At 34.4% G+C, this 7,700-nt stretch overlaps 1 long non-coding RNA gene across 1 annotated transcript; it reads right to left on the reverse strand.

The window, feature by feature from the left end:
• Nucleotides 1–1,773: 1,773 nt before the first annotated feature.
• On the reverse strand, nucleotides 1,774–3,146 carry LOC131079696 (uncharacterized). The gene is made up of 2 exons (XR_009114018.2): nucleotides 2,785–3,146; nucleotides 1,774–2,445 (listed from the first exon to the last, which is right to left on the reverse strand). It is a non-coding gene; the product is annotated as an uncharacterized LOC131079696 (long non-coding RNA).
• Between the last annotated feature and the right edge of the window lie 4,554 nt (nucleotides 3,147–7,700).

The following is a 7,700-nucleotide window of genomic DNA, read 5'->3' on the forward strand; positions in this document are numbered from 1 at the left end:
CAAGAAGAGGTATTCTCGAGGTACTGAGAATATGTTAAAGCCCAAGAAAATCAGTCCTTTAAGGATTTAGAAGAGTATAAATGGCAATGCTTACTGATAAAGCTTCCTGAGGGTTTAGACATCAATTTTACATTTAACGTGGCTGACCTCTATTTGCATGTAGTGGGATGACTAAAGATCAACATGAAAAGGAAGATAACAAATGGACCAAGCACTGAAGAAGAAAAGAGAACAAATTGAAAGTGTTGAATACCAGATTGGTTGCTACAAGGTCCAGGGCATACAAATTGAATTTTGTTAAACGGAAAGGCCTGCCAAATTCCTATAATACATGGACCACAGAAGTCAAATTGCTTAAGTATAGTAGACACAATGTGACTCTGAACAAGGGATTTCCGAACTTATAAAAAAAAAATGGGTTGGACAATGCACTACTGAACTTGTCAAATTGTTAGCATAATGGAGAAATTGGGGGAACTGTTTTTCTTATAATGCAAGTGTTTAGAACTACAACACTGAACTTGCCAAATTGTTAATAGTGGAGAAATTGGGAGGAACTCTTTCCTTAATAATAGCAGTGTTTAGAACTGCCCTGTTTTTTAGAGAAAGGGAAACAAATATCATCAGTTTGGATAGTCTAGCTGTATTAAATCTATAGAGTTGGATTTGGAATCTGTTTTCTTTTCCGACAAGGTGAAGATTGTTAATTCTGAAATAGAAATGTTTTGGTGCTTTTGCTGTTAAGTTTTATCTTTTGGTACTGCTTGGCTTCTCTGTTCTTTCTGTTCCATTCTGCTGTGCTTGATTTGGTATAATTAGTTGGTTTAACTTGCAGCAACAGAGGTTGTTCTGCATCAAACGTGGAGCAGTATCATCCTGATGACCCCTTGTGCTGATAGGGCATTTTCCAAGTGCTTACTACACTGGCAAACTCAAAGAAATTTGCAAAGAAATAAGTTCACAAGTCAAATGGAAAGTACATGCAAAGAGAGAGACAAAACAATCATCAATCACAATTAAATCTCAATAACCTTTATGCTGTCCTTAATTTTTATAAAGTTATATATGCTCTGCAACTTTTCTAATTTTTGATGAATGGAGAATCTAGTCCAACATCTGTTGCATAAAGAAAATGCATGTATCACATATACCTTGTAGCAAATTATCGGGTTGTAATCTGTAAGAAAGCATGCACCCCCTATACAATGATACTAGACACAATTACACAGTCACTTGTGTCATAGCCTAGAATAGGATATCTTAAAATTCACACTGTTGATTCTTGAACCTATGTATGTTAACATTATAAACTGTAGAAATTATATGTCTACAAAATATCTTAAATCAAAACAATCAAACAGAACTTGAAGAATATTTTTAAAATTAAACACATGTATAAGCAATATTTCAAACAATAAAGTTAATGGACCATTTTGGTCCAGAGGAAGATAAAAGGTATTTCATTAAGTTGTTACATTTTTGTAAGGCCCGGATGATATCGATGGACACTACACATCATGCAATTACTCCATGTTCTATGTTGCAAAAATTGCAGAAATCTTTAAAAAAAAACTCTATCAGATTTCACTATTCTGTTCTCTAATTTTCATTTTGATGATGGATTATGTAGTATGATCCAAAACACAGAGTGTATATAAAACCTCCAGTGTTCTATTCTCCAGGTGTTTTTACACTCTACAGTTGGCACTAGTTATTAATGGATGTCCTTGCAACTCTGTATAAGTCAGAAGTCTACACCAGTGAAAATCAATATCTTGCAATCACACCCATTTCATGCCAAAAAAGTATAAACTTCTGTTTGAGAGAGGCAACAATAATATCAGGTAAAAGAAAGTGCCTCACCAGAGACCTAGAGTTGGCCTTCAGTTCGTGGATATACAAATAAATGTTCAGAGTTTGCGATTTCAATTAAGCATCCATATCAATGGATAAGAGGCCGTATTTTATTTAGCATTCTGACCCCTATGAGAGTCACTATAGCTTTTCTCTTAATAATTTAAGCTGTTATACTGAACTTTCCTCTGGAAAATCGCCACATGGCCACTAGGGTTACGGGAACCCTTATTGCTGTTGGTGATTTGAACATTTTTGGTTAACAGAACTGAAATGATTCCTCCTGCCATCATCTGTAATCTCCTAATCATCCGCATTGCCTGGCCTTGTATCCTCCTGTGGCCGGTTCACACATTCTTGCTGGGGAATTTTTTCAAGGCGAGGATTGAAATCAGATGTCCCAATTAATGTGGGTTAGTTTTTAAGCCCTGACCTTAGCCAGCTAAAAATGGTTTCCAATCAATCGAGTTCTTCAAGGATTTAGTTCATCATTCTCATTATCCAAGAGCTGAAGTGAACCCATCCAAGCATATCCCCTTACCATCTCATAGCATTAGCAGCAACATCATAATCCATCATATCCCTTGCCCACTGCTTTGTTGGCCATTCAGACAAACAGAGCTATATCTTATATTTTGTAGTTTGTTGCACTATAGACTGAAAAGAAAAATCATTTTACCTTAACATAAACACAGAAGTCGGTCATGACCAATGACCGCCATTTTCATTGTTCTACAGTTCTACCCTGTTGGGCATCTCACGAAATCCAAAACACTATACAGCATTTGCTTTTTGTGAAAAATTTACACAGAACAGAAGTTGTATCATGCAAAGGATGCAACAAGCATTTTAAGTACTTCAAATATTACACAATATTACACATATCAATAATACTTGTTCTGGAAGTATTGGATGGTAAAGTGCATGTACCTGGCTATAAGCACACAGACCAAAAACAAGTAGCAGATGATGACAACCCAACAAACAAGAGATACAGAGTCGCATAACACCCTTAGTGTTTCATACAAATCCATCTCTTCACAAGACAAGGAAAAACACAAAAATCTTCTTGAATTTAACCACGCCTCTCTTAATTTGTTTTCCTGTGAAGGGAAGAACAAACTACCACATAAACATTTTTAATCTCAGTTATAACAGTTTAATTATATCGATAAATAATTGCTTTTACACAAATATTCCAGTATTGCTGAAAATGACTCTGTTACATGCAACATGACCGAAAGCAGGAGATGCCAAAACAGAAAAAGAGGTGATGAGTGATTACAACTAACATCTATACTTCCCCCCCCCAAAAAAATGATTGCTTTTTCATAAAGATAAAGATACATAGATGAGCTACCACTATAATTACCTAACTATTTGTATTACAAAAGGAGCAAATACAAGTGTAGATTGTGATTTACACTATGATGAATATCACTTTTCTGTCAAGATTCTTGTCTTGAAAAGTCTTTCTATTGCACATTCTTTATATTATTAATGTATGTATTTAAAACAAAAAAAACTATTTGTGCCATTATTCTTTCACATTTTCACTTTTCTTATAATATTGTGATTCTCATTTTTAGCGGATAGGTTATAATTTGTGTGGGGTTTTGGTCACAAACAAGTCTTTATGTTGTGAAACTTCTTTCATATTGGTAAATTTTACTAGAAAGTAAGGTAAACTTTGTCATAAAATAAGAATAAAATGTACAATATCTTTGCACTAAATGCATATCAATCTATGCTATCAAATTCATTGCTCCTGATTTGAATTGTAGTGTACATGAATGTTGTTGGTTGTGGACAATAATTTGCATTCACCACCCTTTGATCACCACCCAAATTTTCTATAAAGAGACTTGAATACGCTAACTATCACAATCGAAAGACAACACTTTGGAAGAATAATAGGTGATTGAAGAGCAATAGTAAGTGTATGTTGTTTTCAAGTCATTTAATATTTGAGCACTTAAAAGCACCGCAATATGAAGTCATATAATTTATGTGTGTTATTCAAGAGATTCTAATTTCATAAATATGCATTATAAGCTAGTAGTTAGCTTATGCTTTTGTTGTAACATATTTAATATTAAATTTTCCTCACTTGAATGATTCTATAACAACATACTTTTTTATTTATTGAATGAAGCTGAAAAGAAAATTACATAAAAGAATAGCAATCCAAAATGGAAATACAATAAGAAAGACAGTGATTACGAACAAATGATCACACTATTACCATGAGCAACAACAATGTGACATAACAGTTCCATCATGGTAGAAATCTATGAAAATATTATAAAAAATCCTCCAAGGGACAACAATAACCAGCCCACGTATGACAAATGAAGCCATTACCAAAACCTTAAATTCAAAAATACAATTGACAATACATAAGAAACTATCACAATCTGAACTTAAATATACTTTGGAGTTGTCTTGCACAACAAATATCCTTATCATGAAGCTACAAAATTTGGTACTTACTTCTTCCAATTGCTTGGATGACAAACATCGTTTAGTTGTGAGCAAAGGGAAACAAACTGTAGCATGATGTCAAAGTAAAACTTCAGAATTTACATTTCCTGATGCAAAATATGACTAGAAAATATGGTTGAACATCTACTTTTCCAAATATTAAGCAAATTAGATTGCCTCATAATATTAACAATCACATTATTCTAATGCCATTATCGAATATTTAAGCTTTTCTCCAAGTTAACATATGACCAAATATCATATGAAATTGAGTATATATATGATCTTCCATTTCTTTTTGGACAAAACACAATCCCAAAAATATGTTTTATATTTTCAGTATGTTGGCAAAAGGGACACTTAGTTGGTGTAATCTTCAAACATTTCAATCTATCACCAACGGGGAGTTTAGAATGCAAAATTTTCCATGCGAAATATTCAGCATTAGCTTCTACTTTTAACTTCCATATTTGTGCACTAAGTATCCTCCATTTTCTTTCATGAAACTTGCAACACCATTTTGTGTTGAGCCTTGAATTTAGCACCATATTCGAAAGTAAATTCAAATATATATTCTTTCAAGGGAAACAAAAGTATTGATATTTGTTTAATCATATCCCATCTTTAAAAAAGTTGCATTTGAGTGGAGTACAAATTTTCATAAGTTCTATATGTACCAAGGATTTAACAAAGGTCACAAACCCTTATATTTATTATTTCAACAAAAAACCCCTTTTATGTTATGCTAATCAACTTAGTCAAGGCATTTAAAATTCTAAATATCTCCAAATTGTTGTACACCTTTTTTAAAGAGATAATGAGTTTGTCTAAGAAAGTTGTCCATGATATTGAACAAGCTTGTTCCACCATATAGAAGAAGTCTTGAAATTGAACCCATGTTGTAAAGAGTCTTTCTTCCAATTTAGAAATATGCACCCTTGTTGCCATGCCTTCCAAATAGGTTGCATTGGAAATGAAGCTTCAAGATGAAAGAAAAGAGCAAGTAGAATTTTATCTAACTATAAATAGTGTGATTAGGAAATTAGGGTTTCACCAATTAAGATAATAAAACTGCCAATCTCATCAAATTAACCATACATTAAAAGAGAGAGGGAATTCAATAGATCTAGCCACAATTCAATTAGGAAAAGGGTTGAGGTGTCAACTAAATTTACCTATACGACACCTCCCCTTTTTGAGTTGAAATTGGATTTGAATTATAAGGTTTAGGATAAGCAATAGATAATTGAAGCAAATTAGAAGCAATTGAGTGCTATAGACATCATACAAAGCCACATGCAAGGATCTGTGCAGAAGAAGAGGATCATAACTTCTTGTTGTAAATTTGGGCCAAATTGTCAAGACTGTGGTGGTAGGTCACCTTGGTCCTATAACTCTTGGATAGGAAAGTGGGATCTAATCTGGATATGGGAGACACACAAGATCCATTGTCAAAATTTTAGACAAATTTTTGGGACCATGGTGGTAGGTAGCCTTGGTCCTCCACTTTTTGCTCCTTGGAAATCTGAACCTGTTTATCATCGTCGACTCTATTGAAATCTTTAACCACAACTACTGAATCGATTTTCTACATAGAGAGAGAGAGAGAGAGAGAGAGAGAGAGAGAGAGAGAGAGGGGGGTTGTGAATAGGGATTTTCCTTAGGTCAAACTCTAGTTTAGGAATTAAACTTGAATTGAATTGAAGTATGAAATGCAAATACTGAAGTAAATGTTGCAAGATATACCTTAGCAATGGTAGATAGAAGATTGATGATGCAATTCTCTTTAGATATGATCACATATGTTGAATGCAATAACATGAAAAACACATGAACATGAATGACCTAATCAAACACACATGCTTGCATGAAGATTGATATGACTTTAGTCCATGATGCTTGAAGGATGAAATGTTGCTTTGAATGCTTGAGAATGCTTGATGGACTCACAATTGAAGGGGTATGAGAGTTACAGAGTCTTAGATCTAAAATGAATTAATAGGATGTCCTTATATAGGGTTCCCTAGGTAAATTACCGATTAGGCCGACCTCCAATGTTCACATTGAAGCACAAGGACCAAAATCCATCAGGGAGGGGAGAGACCGCTCATATTTTAAAATGGGTCTTAGTTAAGGAAGACCAAGGTGCCATGGCTCCATGGTCCAGACAGGGGTTCCATAACGCCCTTCTCCTCCAAAAGCAAGACAATAAGCCATTAAATAGATGGTAGATAGCCTTAGGATGGGGTCCACTCAACCATGTATACAAGTGACATCAAGTTCAGAGTAAAGAGGGCCAAAATGAACCTAGGTGGAATGGATATAGGACACATAAGGTAGGAGTACAAATATGAGGTGTGAATTATACCAGTTACAATTTACTATGCTACATTTAGCCCCCACTTTAATGGGAGTATGTGCCTATAATTCACGATAAAGTAGACAAATGAGGAAGAGTGAGTAGAAACTAGGAGCGAGATCACAAAGAGATAAGACATCATGAATTTTGAGGAACCAAGCCTCCAATCTTAGGATCTTAACTCACACAATCACATGCAAGGCAACACAAAACAAGAAAAAAGACAAAAAAACCAAAGAAAGACAAACAAAAGATAGAAGACACACAACACAAGGGGTTAGTACTAAAAACAAAAAGTTCCAAGTCAACTAGTTGAAGAGACCTTGATAGTCAAAATGTCTCAACCACTAATCTCATTCTCGAAATTCTATTACAACACAAGTGGTCACATAAAAAGAACAAGAGCATGAATCGAGTGATGAACCATGATCCAACAAGTAGCAAAGCTATGAGCTCATGGGAAGGAGAAAGGAGAGAACATGGATTCCACGATCTAACATGTTATGTTATGTTAGGTGATCTATGAGAAGAAAAGAAAGAGAGACCGTGGAATCTACATGATAGCAATTTGTGTTATGATAGGTGATCCACGTGAATTCTCACAGGACAACAAGTTTTGTTATGTTTTGTGATTCATGTAGAGAAGGAGAGTTGGAATAGTCTAGCAAGTTGTGTTATGCTAGTTCCACTCATCTTGAAAATGTTGCACAAGGAGGGTTGAAATAGTCTAGCAAGTTGTGTTATGCTAATCAACCTATCTTAAATAAGTTGAAAAAGGAAGAGTTGAAAGGTCTAGAAAGCCATGTTATTCTATTCAACTCACCCTGTTGCATATGTCACTGTCTAGTTTTAGGAGTTAAGCATCTCATTTAGTTGTTAGGTCTTGAGTTTTGATCATGCAACAACCTGTATAAGACCTACAATTTTGAAAAAAAAAATGTCTGGTTTAGGGAACATCTCATCTAAGAGTTAAGTCTAGTTTCAAGCATGTACACCCCATATA

This window comes from Cryptomeria japonica, chromosome 9 (genome assembly GCF_030272615.1).
Source record: "Cryptomeria japonica chromosome 9, Sugi_1.0, whole genome shotgun sequence".
NCBI classification, from domain to species: domain Eukaryota; kingdom Viridiplantae; phylum Streptophyta; class Pinopsida; order Cupressales; family Cupressaceae; genus Cryptomeria; species Cryptomeria japonica.